Source organism: Pleurodeles waltl, chromosome 4_2 (assembly GCF_031143425.1).
Source record: "Pleurodeles waltl isolate 20211129_DDA chromosome 4_2, aPleWal1.hap1.20221129, whole genome shotgun sequence".
NCBI lineage: Eukaryota > Metazoa > Chordata > Amphibia > Caudata > Salamandridae > Pleurodeles > Pleurodeles waltl.
Genome location: NC_090443.1, coordinates 989,194,754 through 989,209,490, shown reverse-complemented (window position 1 = coordinate 989,209,490; position 14,737 = coordinate 989,194,754).

Here is a 14,737-nt window from a genome sequence, read left to right as displayed (position 1 = left end):
GATGGAATCAAGCCGCCTCAAACACAGACAAAACAGAGATCCTCATCTTCGGCAGCAACCCCTCCGCTTGGAACGATTCCTGGTGGCCTACCTCCCTAGGAGGCGCACACACACCCACCATCCAAGTACGAAACCTGGGAATCATCTTGGACTCAGCACTCAGCATGACTCAGCAGGTCAACACATTCTCCTCTTCCTGCTACAACACCCTTCTCATGCTCTGCAAGATTTTCAAGTGGATTCCCATCAAAACCAGAAAGACTGTCACCCACGCCCTGGTCAGCAGCCGACTAGACTATGGCAACGCACTGTATGCTGGAACCATGGCCAAACTACAAACGAAAATGCAACGTATCCAAAACGCCTCCACCGACTCATCCTCGACATCCCACGCCGCAACCACATCTCTGCCCACCTCAGAGACCTACACTGGCTACCTGTATCGAAGAGGATTACCTTCAAACTACTCACCCAGGCACACAAAGCCCTCCACAACACAGGCCCAGCCTACCTCAACGACAGACTCACATTCCACACTCCCGTCCGCCCGCTCCTCTCCGCCAGTTTCACCCTCACCTCCATCTCCCGCATTTGCCGCACCACCACTGGAGGAAAATCCTTCTCTCATCTAGCCGCCAAGACCTGGAACTCCCTACTGCTCCACCTACCCCAGACCCAGGACCTTCTGACTTTCAGGAAATGCCTCAACACATGGCTATTCGACCAGTAGCTCCCCCCCAGTGCCTTGAGACCCTGACGGGTGAGTAGCGCACTTTATAAATTACGTGTTGCAAGACTACAGTATGGGTGTTTGTATACATGTTGCATGCATGTGTGTATGGGTGTATGAATGTGTGTATGAATGTTGTAGTGAGTGCATATTGGAATGTCTGTGTGTATGGATGCATGTAAGTGAATGCGTGTATGGATGCTTGTAAGTGAATGCGTGTATGGATGCTTGTGAGTGAATGCATGTATGTAAGTGTTGGTGAATGAGTGTATACAGGTGTGTGAATGAGTGTATGCGGGGTGCGTGTGGGTGTCTGTGTGCATGTATGCAGCGGGGTTGGGGCTGTGGGAAGGGGGCGCTGTACTGGTAGGGGGCGCTATTCTGGTATGGGAAGGGGGCACTATTCTGGTAAGGGGTGTGGGGGGGACTGGTATGGAAGAGGGGTGGGGGGGTATTGGGCTTGCATGGAGGGTGGGAGAGTCGCCTGCCGGTGACAGGAAAGAAATTTCCTGTTACTGTTAGCCTTTCCACCAGGGTTTTCGTCGCAGTGCTACAGCCACAGAAAACCTGGTGGAAAGCCGACTCCTAATACTGCCGAAGGTCCTCATTGGACTGCCGGGTCGGAGGTGCTAATCTCCGGCCCAGCAGGTCCAACCACCCTGGCATTAGGAACGGGTAAGTGGCGGTTTCGCACAGGCCAAACGGCCACACTCATGATCTGGCGGTCTTCACTTTTAGCCCGTCAGCGGTGGGACCGCCACCGTGAGTCTGCCGGTCAGTAGACCGCCAGACTCGTAATGTGGCCCTTTGTTGATCACAGAAGAGCTTCCTCCCTTCAAAGTGGATTTTCAGAAAGGAAGATTTCTCAGCAGAGACTTTCTTGCAGTCTCATATCCAGCGTTTTCTTCTGAAAAGTATTGTCGCCCCACAGCTCACTGATGACAATCTTATCATGTCTGAAGAACTAACTACGAGGAATTTAGCCTCCATCAGGAGTAGATGCTCTGAGCAATCTGTATCCTCTTGAATAGCATTTGCCTCAGACTCAATATCCTTTACTTAAAACTGTGTAATGTGGGGCACATATGTGGCCTCCTTTAAGGAGAAATTACTTTCAGCAAATAATTTGTTGATGCAACTATCCATATTGCAGTCTAGAGGTGAATAATTATCGGGATTGGAAGCCATTCAGGCAATCAAAGATGCTAAATTGGAATCTACTTTGAGTTTATGAGGAATATTATTCTTGCAATCCTCTAAGACAAGTTTTTTGCAAGTACCTGGGAATAGAGGATTGATCCACTTATTTCCAGTGCCTAATATTAGTTCATTAACTTTCTTGTGAATCAGCACAACCAAAGAAATAGCCCCTGATCTTCTTCCTGGGCTAGAGGGGATCAAATCCCATGTTCTCCTTATGTGCTCCTAAAGATATACCAACTCTTCTTTTGAAACATTCTTCCAAGACTAAAAAATACTGTGGTGTGAGCTTTCTCTTTAGAAGCCCAAAACACTTTTCCCTTGCGTTTGGAAACTAGTGCTTTGGACATAGCTTTTTTTATCATCTGCACCTGGGAGGCAGTAAATAAAGACAGGCTGCCTAGATAAACAGATCTGGGTACCTTCCATCTGTGCAGTTCTTAATTTGTAAAAAAATAAAACAAGTGCTAGGGCTCTTGTTAGCGGGCCGCTGCAGCTGCACCAATCATTGCCCCTACCAGTGCTGCCAATGACATGACCTACACAACTACTGACCATCCCACTCCTGCACATGTGAAAATTCAGACTGTTCTAGGCCACCCTAAGCTGTAAGAATGGCTTAGGTGGCAGGTATCACTCATTTTTAATGTATATTAAATAATTAAACCACTGTTGTTTTGCTCATTTCAAAATAAGACAAGAAGCGCCACTATGTTGTGGACTGTAACAAGTGCTGGTGACGATAATTAAGTGCCGGTGCCTAGAACTGGAAACCACCAGCAAACAATAGAAAGGACCTGGATAAATTAAGTTAATAGACAATATTCTAGCCACCATCTATAGGACATGAAATATTATGTACAGGGAAAGGGAATACACCATTTACTATGACCCTTTTGTGAGAGAAGGAGAAAGGCAAGAAATCAATTGTATTTCATTTTCTGTTATGAAGTGTGGTGATGCTAAACACATTTGAAATATAAATGCAATTTTATGTTTATATTACTACTATGATTGTTCTAACAACAATGATCAATGACAATATATGAATTGTGATCACTGTATTGTGTTATGAGGTCCCCTAATTAGGATGCAAATTAGTGAAAAATTAAATGTATTCACTGCTGTTAGAAACTGGTCTGTACAACAATGAGTTATGTACAAATCATATCTCAGAATCATGACTGATTGGTGAACTTCTCCGCTTGATGTTCTATTTGAGGGTGGCATTCCCTGTGTCCTTCATTGCTTGATATTGCCAAGTTGCAGGTATAATGACTGATGTTGACCGGCTGTAGGTGTCTAACAGTTTAACTCCTTTTAGTATTTACTGGGTATAGAATTGCAAAGGTTTATTTTCAATTTGTATGGCACCTCCTTAAGATTCAGATTAGGTGAGGCCTTGTGGCTGCAGGATGGGAGTGTGTGGGACTAGCTTTGTGTAGGTATGATGTTGAAAGTAATGAGATTGGTTTCCAAGGAAGTATCGTAAGTGAGCAAAGGTTTGTATGTTGTGGCCATCTTAGGCATGTTATAATGTTGTGAAAAGGTGGGTGGAACATCTACCACTTTTGTGCTGGGGGTATCTTCTCCAACAAACTCTAAATAAGGAACTTTGCTGTTATCCTGGTGCTGCAATGTGTAGTTTTGAAGAATGTGGTTGGAAATGTTTTCAGGGTTGTCGTCTTGCCACCCATTATCGGGTGGGATGGTGCATCCAGTGACGACTGACTACTTAATATTGTGCAAAAGGCCGCTTTAATGAAACAGGTGCATAAGCTTTAACAATCTTGGCTGTATGCCTTACATACTGAAATCACCTGGGCCTCACTATATATTGAATATAACTATCCAGAATTGCACTCCCAACAAGGAACCCTTCGCAAACCAGACTAACCAAGAATCCAATCACAGCTCTCCTCACTCAAACTCCCTGCATACAAACCTCGTGCCTACACCACTGCTGCCATTGTATTCCATTTAACAACTCCCCCTCCCACTCCCTGAACTTTCAACTGGGTCTCAGCTTGACCAATGTTTCCCGCCAAATGCACCTGCTCATAACAGGGACGACAACCACGACAAAAACTCTCTATCCTTGCACACCTGCCTCACCAAAAACAAAAAATGAGGAGTGAGGGTGGGTAAAAAAAAACTCCCTCTGTACCTACCAGCCGGAGTGTACAGTAAGTTAAAATTTCACCCACCACTGCTGAAAAATAACAAGACCATGATCACCCCGAAAGGTAGTGCCTCCCCCTCACCCCTGCTCTCATGCATCGGCAGAGAAATAACCTGTTTCAAAATGTCTAATGTGATAGGGCGTCGCAATCTCAGCCCAGAGTCCCCTTCCCACCACCATCCTTCTAAAACCTGCTTCTCAATCTCCCCCGCTGACGGCTGATACCCCCGCAACAGATTGCCCTAGAATGCCACGTCTTCCAATTTAGCCACTATGGTAACCACTGCCAAACCCTTTTCAATCAGCAACATAATAAAATGTACGTCATTCCATGTAGCTTGACCTCCGTCCTTGCTGCTATGCCCCACTGCCCCTGACTCTACAAACTCCACCCCACTCAAGCCTGTATGGCTTAAGGGTATGAACTGATAACGCGTCCCGTCTTAGATAATTAATTTGTCTGGGACTCGTTTTAGGGCAATGAATCTTTTGACCCTGATTGAAGACACCTCAGGACGAGACAATTATTCAACATAGCAATCAAGAGATCAATAACATCATCAATACTCACTATAACAAATCGATTCAATTTGGACAATGGCATAAGTAAGAATCAAATCACACCAATACCTTTCAGTCACGAATAACCACACAATATTTTGTAAGATTTATGATATTTATTCCCTATTGATTACACTCTACTAGCAGTTAATTTGTCTCAAAACCATAAAACATATCAACGCGGTTATAATATGGCAACTCTAATAAGATTTCATCAAAGCAAAAATCATAAACATTAGAACAAAGCACGACGTCAACATGGATCAATCTTAGCAGAGTATCATTAGCGCATTATTCAACAAAGCATAGATTCAGTCATTTGTCTATTTGCGTCTGTTTAGTGAGCTCCTTAACTAACCTCAAATTAGCATTGGCATGTTGGGCTTCATGCAAAACAATTTAGCAACACAAATTTAGAAAACATCTATCTATGCTCTCTATCGAAAGAAGCAGTTGTTACCTAGAAAGGAAAGGCAAACAGACAATTACAATTTCATCATCACGTAGTCACCCTCCATAATGAGTCAGCATACAGAGTCAGTCTTCGTCCTCAGGACATCACTTGATTCGCCATCAGCCAGAAAACACATCAAAGTTCAGCAAGACTAGCAATAAGGGACACTTTCCTCATAGGGAGGAAAAGTATGAATCGGGCAAGGCAAAGTAAGGATGGTTCGAAGAGATAAACCGAAAAGTCTTTAAACAGAGTGACAAAGTGTCTAGGCAATAGCAAAAGCACGTAATGGCTGATTTCTCCTTGTGTCCTACGATTATATCAAACTTGTTGTATAGTCCCCTAATTTCCAATTGGGCAAGTTTTGGTGCGCCATTTTCTCCATCCAATGATTTACTTGTCACCTCATTAAGATTGTCATCTCACAATGGTTCTCACGTAGTTTATTGGCTTCTGTAATTGAGGTCTCCAACAGGTAGAATGTCAGGTACAATTTCATACTCTTGCGGTCCTCTCACAGACCCAGTCAGTAGTTCCATTGGCTATACCAGTTCAGGCGACCTTGTAACTGTTGCAAGTTTACACTGTTGCATTCAGCAAGAATGTCTCCTTGAGCAAGTCGAGTCTCATGAGAAAGAATTTACTACGGTTACACACATCATCTATTCTTCTGGAAAAGTACGGCTACATGTCCTTCAGCAAGTCAGCACATTGCACATTAGAAAAACACATTTAATATGAAACTGGACAGCTAGGCCCCGACTCATGCTAACCAAGGCCTAGTGATAAATTTGCAAAACCTTAACATATAACTCGTAATACTAATACAAAATCATACATTAGTACATTAATATTTCATTATATTTCATCATTAGTCAGTTTCAATTATCATCGTATACGTTGGTGGCCACTCCCCGTGGGTACATTTCAAACACACGTTTAGTAAAAGCACATTAATACATTTTCTATGAGCCATTATTATGCATTAATTCGCAAACATTTCATGGTAATTTTGATTATAAAACTACACTCCAACAATCCCTCCTCTGATGACACTTGTCATCACACAAATCCACTCTTACTTTTCTTTCATTTGTTAATTTCCCACATTTTAATTTCTTCTTTTCGTTTTGCCTTTTCGTATTTTGCTCTGAACATTTTCTCCCTTTTCTTGTCCTCCCTTCTCTCTTTATATTTTGCACATTTTACTTTACCTCTTTCACAAATTTTGTTCAATAACCATAGTCCAAATAAAAAAGCCAAAATAATTACTATTCCCTGTATTAATTTTCCTAAAAACCCATGCCAAAGACCACTAAACCAACTTCCCACACGCGCAAATCCCTCTCCAATCTTTTCCCAGACTCCTGGTTCCTTCAGTTCCTTTAAATCTGCACTATCTCTTGTTAGGGTAGTAAGCATACTTCTAATCTCATTACCATTATCAGGAATATAAGAACAACAGTGGCGCTCATTAAGCATTTTTACAGACTCCCCCACTTTTCGCTAAAAGAATGTCTAAAGCAAGCCTGTTTTGAAGAGTCATAGCCCTCTCCGCAGCAAGTTCAGTATCCATCAGGAGTATAGTATAACCCCTGTAAAGTTTGTCAGCATATTATCCACAATAGTAGACAACTTTCGAATCTTTACGGAATTCAGAATAACTCCCACTGAAGGAATTATTGCTCCAAATATGTCCCCTACTACACCAGCAGCAGTTTCTCTCTTTTGTCTTGCATGAAGCAATTCTGTCACTTTCGGAAATTTCTTTAAATCCTCTAGTTGATAGATCTTTGGAAAATCTATTCCCAAATAACATGTCCCATACCATCCCTTTGGAAAACGGTAATAAGCACTAAGTCCACAAATATAATAGACCCCCGGGATCGCTTGAACCATTCCATTTAGCATGAAAGTCCATTTATTCTGAAACAAAAACACATGGTTACACTCACTCGTTCCAACAAACACAGTGTCATAATATGACTTAGGTTGTGTAATGCAAAGCCTACCTACATGTTTCGCATCTAAAGCTAGCTTCCCTTGTTCCCTAACCCCATTAGTACTATTACTAAAAAATGCCCGTTGCTGCAAGCCCTTTTCTAGTTTTCCCTTTAAAACCCTCCTTCTATCTTCTGTGTGATCTAAAAAGCTATTTTCTACTGGTGTCACATTATTGCGGTGCGCCAATGATGTACTAATCGTCATTCTAGGCTCGAAGAAACCCTTAACCAGCCTTATGCCATAATATTTAGCTACACTATTCAAATCCTTTATGATAGGCACATAAAAGAACACTAAATCATAATTTGAATACAAATATTGCACTTCTTCTTGATTATAAAAACACGTTAGTAGAGGATTACAACTAATCCTCCCTTAGGTTAATGGCAAGCTGTGATAGGTAACCCCCTCCTGGATTGAAAGATACACACATAACAAGCCTTTGCATCCATAGTGTCAACATACTCACTCAGCAAGCAATAGAAAATGTTAGTAGACAGCTCCCCTTTAGCATTACTCTCGCCATGCAAATACTCTGCATCCTGCTCAAATCTGTCCCACAGTGTTAATGTAGCAGTTTCAGAAAATGTAGCATTGTTAGCTTCACTCTCATCTACCAGACGCATTTCCACAAATATAGCTATAATGAATGTCACACACACAACAGCTAAAGCAACACCCAAGTATTTACAACGCTTATTTCCCTCAACGTCATCTCCTGACCTAGGCATGATCTGTAAAGAATCAGAACGTAAAGTACTACAAACGTAATCAACTAATGGGAGGATGGTTAATAATTCTTTTACACAAAAGTCTTTTTCCAGCAAGTATTTACAGCTTTCTCATTCACTCCCAGGGTCCTTTGTCAATCCAGTTAGCAGCTTGTCACAATCGGGTTTTTCAAGTCAATTCAGGTTAACAGTGTCACATCCGGTAATTTTCATTAGTCTCTTTTCTCAGGTTTCCCTTTATTCAAATTTCAGCTTAACACAGTCTCTTATCTGTGGGCACTTCATGTTTCATAATATTGACCTGGAACTTTACGGTCAAAGCAAAAAGCCAAGAACTCTTGTTGCCCTCAGCTGTCGTTGCATAAGCCCATTCAGGGCCCGCGTATCTTATGTTTGCAACTCTTTCTTTTAAATTTGTGGTCACCCTGCAATTCTCCTTCTCTCAGATCTTCCTTCCTCGTGGTATCGACCTCTTCCTTTATTGTTTCGTTGATGACTACTTTCCCTTTCTCAGTCTGCGATTCTGGCCACTTATCTCCTTGCAGTATCGTTCTGCTTTTTGGCCTTTCAGGGTGCTGTTCAATGCCCTCCTCTTGTGCTACGGTGTTTTCTTTTGATGGATCTGCAAGTGGCTCAGGAGGAGTCCAAACACTTTCACCTCCTTTGCTTTCCAGGTCTGTCAGGGGTTCAGCTTCAAACCTGTTACCGTCTGTTTCTGGGAGAACCTCTTTGTGTTGGTTCCCCTGGTGCCTCAGTTGAGATAGGCCCACCGTCACCCTTCTGGATCTCGTTTGCTGTTTGAGTGACCAGGGTGTCCTCAACGGGCTCTCCTTCAGTCTCAGTTCCCCTTTGATTACTCTCTGGCCCTGAGACTTCCTTTTCTGTAGCTGTTATTTTCAACAACTCAAGTTCCTCATCAGTTGGACACATCACCTTCTTTGTGTGACTGGCATGGATCCAGTTTGGAATTCCCGCACACTTCACAGCAGTAGTAGTTGTCAGTATCACTTGATACGGCCCCTTCCAATGTGGCTCCAAGCACGACCTCCTCACGTGTTTCTTGACAACAACCCAGTCACCAGATTTCAGATTGTGACCTGGATAATGTATCGGTGGCAATGTGGCGGCTTACACCTGGTGAGAGAAAGAGCGGACCACATCAGCCAGACCCCTGCAGTAGTCCAACACCATATCATCCGTGATATTCACAAGAGCATTTGCAGGCACTGCGGGTAATCTCATTGCTCGGCCCATGAGAATTTCATGAGGAGACAGTCCTGTTTTCTTGTTGGGTGTATTTCTCATTGACATTAGCACTTAGGGCAATGCATCTGGCCATTTCAAATTGGTAGCTGCACACATTTTTGCCATTCTCGACTTCAAGGTACCATTCATTGCTCCACTAGTCCTGAAGCTTCGGGACGGTAGCTACAATGCAACTTCTGTTCAATGTTCAGTGCGGCACACAAGAGTTTAACCACCTCATTGTTGAAGTGACTTCCTCTATCTGATTCTAAAGAGATCGGAAACCCAAAACGTGGTATCAACTCCCTAAGCAGCAACTTCGCTACTGTGAGACTGTCATTCCTACGTGTAGGCTAAGCTTCAATCCAGTGACTAAAGATGCACACAATCATCAACGGGAAACATCCTTTATTACGAAGTTTTAATAACAAAGTTGTGGTTAACAAAAGGGCAACAACGCTTTTTTTAACCACGACTACGTTATTTTGTGCCTTAACTACGTATGTTCTGAACAACGAACATGCATGGTTAAGGTACAAAGAAGGGAGTCGGCTAAGGAGGACGATGCAGGTGACGAGGGGACGACTAAGGTAAGTGGGGGGTTTTAGGTTTTGGGGAGGGGGTGGAGGGTCAGGGGGTTTTAGGTTTTGGGGTGGGGTTGGGGGGTGGGGTGTTTTAGGTTTTGGGGAGGGGGTGGGGGGTCTGGGGGTTTTAGGTTTTGGGGAGGGGTGGGGGTCAGGGGATTTTAGGATTTGGGGCGGGGTTGGGGGGGTGGGGCGTTTTGGTTTTGGGGAGGGGGTGGAGGGTCAGGGGGTTTTAGGTTTTGGGGCGGGGTTGGGGGGTGGGGCGTTTTTGGTTTTGGGGAGGGGGTGGGGGTCAGGGGGTTTTAGGTTTGGGGTGGGGTTGGGGGGGTGGGGCGGTTTTGATTTTGGGGAGGGGGTGTTAAGGCACTAGTTGTTTTGGAAGTCGGTGTTCCGTCGTATAACCATCACCAACACGTACCTCAGTCCTCCACACACAGGCATCTCAATAAAATCCATCTGTATCCTGCTAAATGGGCCTCCTGCTCTCCCAATGTGGCTCAAATTCACCATGGTCCCTTTCCCCGCATTCATCTGTTGACAGATGATGCACCTGTGACAGATTACTTCTGCAGCTTGTCTGAATTTTGGATTGAACCAATCAACTTTGAAGGACCTGATCATGGCGTCTCTCCCATTATGTGCTTGACCATGGTAAAACCTTGCAAACTGTGACAAGAGACTGTTTGGCAAGACCATTTTCCCCTCATCTGAAACCAACAAATCATCAGTTCTTTGTGCACATTGCATTTTAAGCCAAGAGCGTTTCCCCTCTCTGCTGGCACGTCCCTGCAACAATTTGAACTCTTCCATCATGTCAACCACCCTCAATGCGTAACCTGTGCATGTCTCATTTTCAGTTTCAGGTAACAATTCCCACTGATCTTTGAACGATATACAGCTCAATGCACAAAACCTTGCGACTTGATCTGCATACCCGTTTCCCATTGACACAAAGTCTTGTGATTTAACATGAGCGCTGCATTTCACCATGGCAATTTCAAGAGGTAACTGAATCGCTTGCAACAACTCCTTAATTGTTTCACCTTTTTTCACTGGAAAACCAGAAGAAGTCATGAAACCCCTCTGTGACCATAGCTGGCCAAAATCATGGACAATTCCAAATCCGTATCTGCTGTCAGTATAGATAGTCACTTTTAGTTTGTCAGTGGCATGGCATGCCCTAGTAAGAGCAACCAATTCAGCCACTTGAGCAGAATATACTCTCTCGAGCCAAGATGCTTCCAGGATACCGGTGATTGTACACACAGCATATCCGGCTCTTAGTACTCCCACTGAGTCCCTCAGGCATGAACCATCAACAAAGATAATGTAATCATTTTCTTCCAATTGAGTATCTTTAATGTCAGGTCTCGGTTTGGTTCACAGTTCTGTTACCTCAAGACAATCATTTTCTACTTCCTCAGCCTCATCAACATTTGTATTTTCATTGGGAAGCAAAGTTGCCGGGCTGAACACAGTACATCGTTTGAACGACACATTTGGTGACCCCAGTATGATTGTCTAATACTTGGTCAACCTAACATCTGTCATGTGCTGGGTCTTGGTTTGGGTGAGGAGTATTTCAACTGAGTGTGGGACCATTACTGTCAAGGGATGTCCCATCACTATGCCTTCACACTGTGTAAGGCTCTGACCAACTGCTGCAACTGCACGCAGACAACCCGGTAAGGCTGCTGCGACTGGGTCCAAAGTAGCTGAAAAATATGCTACTGGGCGGTTTGCACCTTCATGGACCTGTGTCAGGACAGACAGAGAACAAGCATCACGTTCATGACAAAACAGTACAAAAGGCTTTGTGTAGTCAGGCATACCTAAAGCTGGAGCCCTGCACATGCACTCTCTCAGTTCAATGAATGCCCTCATTTCTTTCTCGGGCATAGTTAGGGTATCCCGGCCATCCTTAACCTCTTTGACTGTCAACCTCACCAAAGGCTTAGAGATAATCGAGAAATTGGGAATCCACTGGCGACAGTAGCCCACCCTTCCCAAAAACATCCTCACGTCTCTTTTGGATGTCAGGGGACTCATTTGTAATATGGCTGTCACTCTTTCTTTGGATATTCTCCTTGACCCCTTTTCAATCAGGTGGCCTAAGTACTTCACCTCTTTCTGACAGTACTGTAGCTTCTTTGGGGACACTTTATGTCCGTTCTTTCCCAAATGATTCAGTAAGGCAATAGTATCATACCTGCAATCATCTTTCATTTTGGATGCAATCAACAAGTCATCAATGTACTGTACTAGAGTCGAATTAAAAGGCAGTTCCAATGATTCCAAATCCTTTTTCAATATCTGATTGAAGATGGAAGGTGATTCTGAAAACCCTTGAGGAATTCGACACCAACTGTCAACCTTATCCAAGAATTTGAAACTGAAGAGAAATTGGCTGTCCTCGTGAAGAGGCACAGAAAAGAACGCTTGGGACAAGTCCACAACCGTGAACCACTCTGCATCACAGGGAACTTGGAACATGATCACGGCTGGATTCAGCACTATGGGCCAACATTTTACCACTATCTCGTTAATTTTTCAGAGGTCCTGGACAATTCGAACTTTCCCACAAGGCTTTCTTAGTCCCATTATTGGTGAATCACATGGGCTGCTCATCACTTCTTTTAAGACCCCTTGCTTCACAAAGTCTGCAATTATCTGTGTCACCTGCATAAGGACACCTTGTGCCATGTGGTACTGCGATACCTGGGGAAACATGGCATTTGGCTTCACATCTACCTTGACTGGTTCTACTCATTTGATCAGTCCCACTTCCTTTCCTGTGAAGTCCCTCACCTTCTCTGTCACTGTTCCCTGTAACTCGGTTGGCAGATCGGTCACTGTGAACATCGGGAAGAAGCTTATCAAAAGGTACTCCTCATCTGTGGTCTCCGTCTCTGTCTCTGAGATCTGACCATCATCCCCTTCATCATCACTGTTTGTCTGCACCTCAATTCCCTCATTGGAACAGGTGATCGAACACCTCGTTTTACACAGCAAGTCTCTTCCCAGTAGGGATGCGGGACTTGAATCACAGACTACAGACCTGTGTAATCCCTGAAAGGTACCAATCTCAACCTGAACCGGATCTGTAATCGGATTAGTCAAGAGCTGATTTGCTACTCCTACTACCTTTATGGTACGCCCCGAAAGTGGCAATTTTGGAACCTCTGCATTTCTAACTGTAGAGCGAGTAGCTCTTGTGTCAACCAAAGGAGGAAACTTTGTGACCCATTACCTTCCCCTGCACATAAGGTCCCCTCTGATCTACTTCTAGGGACGCTGCAAGCCGGCACTCCTCACTATCTGAACAATCATCCGACCAGTCATTGTTTATTCCATAATCACCACGCAATGGGAACTGTTGTACTGTATTATTTTTAATCATTGTTTGGCCTGTGACCTATTGAGGAAGCATCACCTATTGCTGTCCCATCGGAGCTAAAGGCAACTGCATTTGCTGTCTAGGTACCATGGGAATCTGCTGTTGTATTTGCTGCAACTGCGCTGGTTGAAAGTGTGGCATCTGCATTTGTTGCATAGGCTGGAGACCCTGCAGCTGAACCATATAATTCTGGAAGTTCGGATTTGGACCCCTCATTCTTGGACCCCTCACATTTTGAAATGTACCGACATCATTGCTTTGTTGAACAACACTATCCTCCACCATCATTGGGCACTTCCGCTTCCAGTGTCACACGCCCCCTCACGCATGGCATGGTGACATCTTTTTCATCCCTTGCACATCATTTTGAACCACAACAGTATTCAAGTCTGGACTACGGTTCACAAAACCTCCCCGACCTCTGCCTCTTGTTTGCAGCTGGAACATTCCGTTCCATTGAGGCTGCTGCTGTACCATCTGCTGTACTCCATTCCCTTGCATCCCTGCCTGAGCTGCCTTAATGTGCATCACCATCACCTTCTCCTTCAGCTTTCTCTGCTTCAATTCAATCTCATCGCTACAGTATTTCGCATACTGCAACACTTCATCAATCGGTTTCGCTTGCCAACAGATCAAATGATTCTTAATCATCTGGCTAATCTCTGGCCTCAATCCTTCAACGAACCTGAACACAAGGTGGTTCATGTCTTTCGGCTCTATGATCTCTGTGCCACTATAGTGTTTGAATGTCTCTAACAACCTCTCATAGTAAGCATGTATCGACTCTTTGCCTTCTTGTGACGTTCGATCAATTTTCTGCCAATCAATATTCTGCGGTGACACCTTCTGCTTCAAAAACTCAATCACCTTATAGTAGTATTTCATCACCTCAGGAGACGGTGCTCCTGTAGCCCTGACCTTTGCTGGTTCCGTCGTCGGCTAATCCGCACTCCTTTTACACTCAAGCCACAAATCAGCTGGAACTATAATCTCAAATAGGGTATTCAAGTCTTCCCAAAGACACTTTGCAAGCTTCACAAACCTATCCGTCTGCTGATACCACTCTTATGGCTTTTCCCTCAACCTGGGATAATCATTTGTGAATGACAAGATGTCACATCTAGTCCATGGTACATGAACTAGAACCCCTCCAGCTGTCTCCCTCATTGGTAACATCTTTATTGTTCCCGTGTCTGGTGCAGCTTTCGCCTGCTGCGGTTCCAGGCAGTCACTTTTCCTCTTTTCTCTCTTCTTTGCCCATCTGCCTTCCCACTTCTCTAATGCCCCCCAAGCGTGGGCACTCTGTAGTATCTCTTTAAGGTGTGCCTTCATTCCAGTGGATCTCATGTTATCAAAATCTTTAGGTTTGAAGTCCAATCTATAACTCCTTTTCAGATGCTTAGTATTGTCTAAGTCTATACCGTATTTATCTGTCACGTTCGCTAACCTCTGGTGCACCTTACTCACTTCTTTGGTTATTTTCGGGCACAGGTACCTCAGTTCTGCCTCAGTGTATGATTCTTATCTGTTCACTGCCATAGTCCGTTCAACTAGCTCCGCTGCTTCCACACCCAACCTCACAAAATTCAGGTATTCCTCTCTTTCTGATCGCTCCGCTGTCGCAGGAGTAGTCTGTGGAGTGTTAAGCT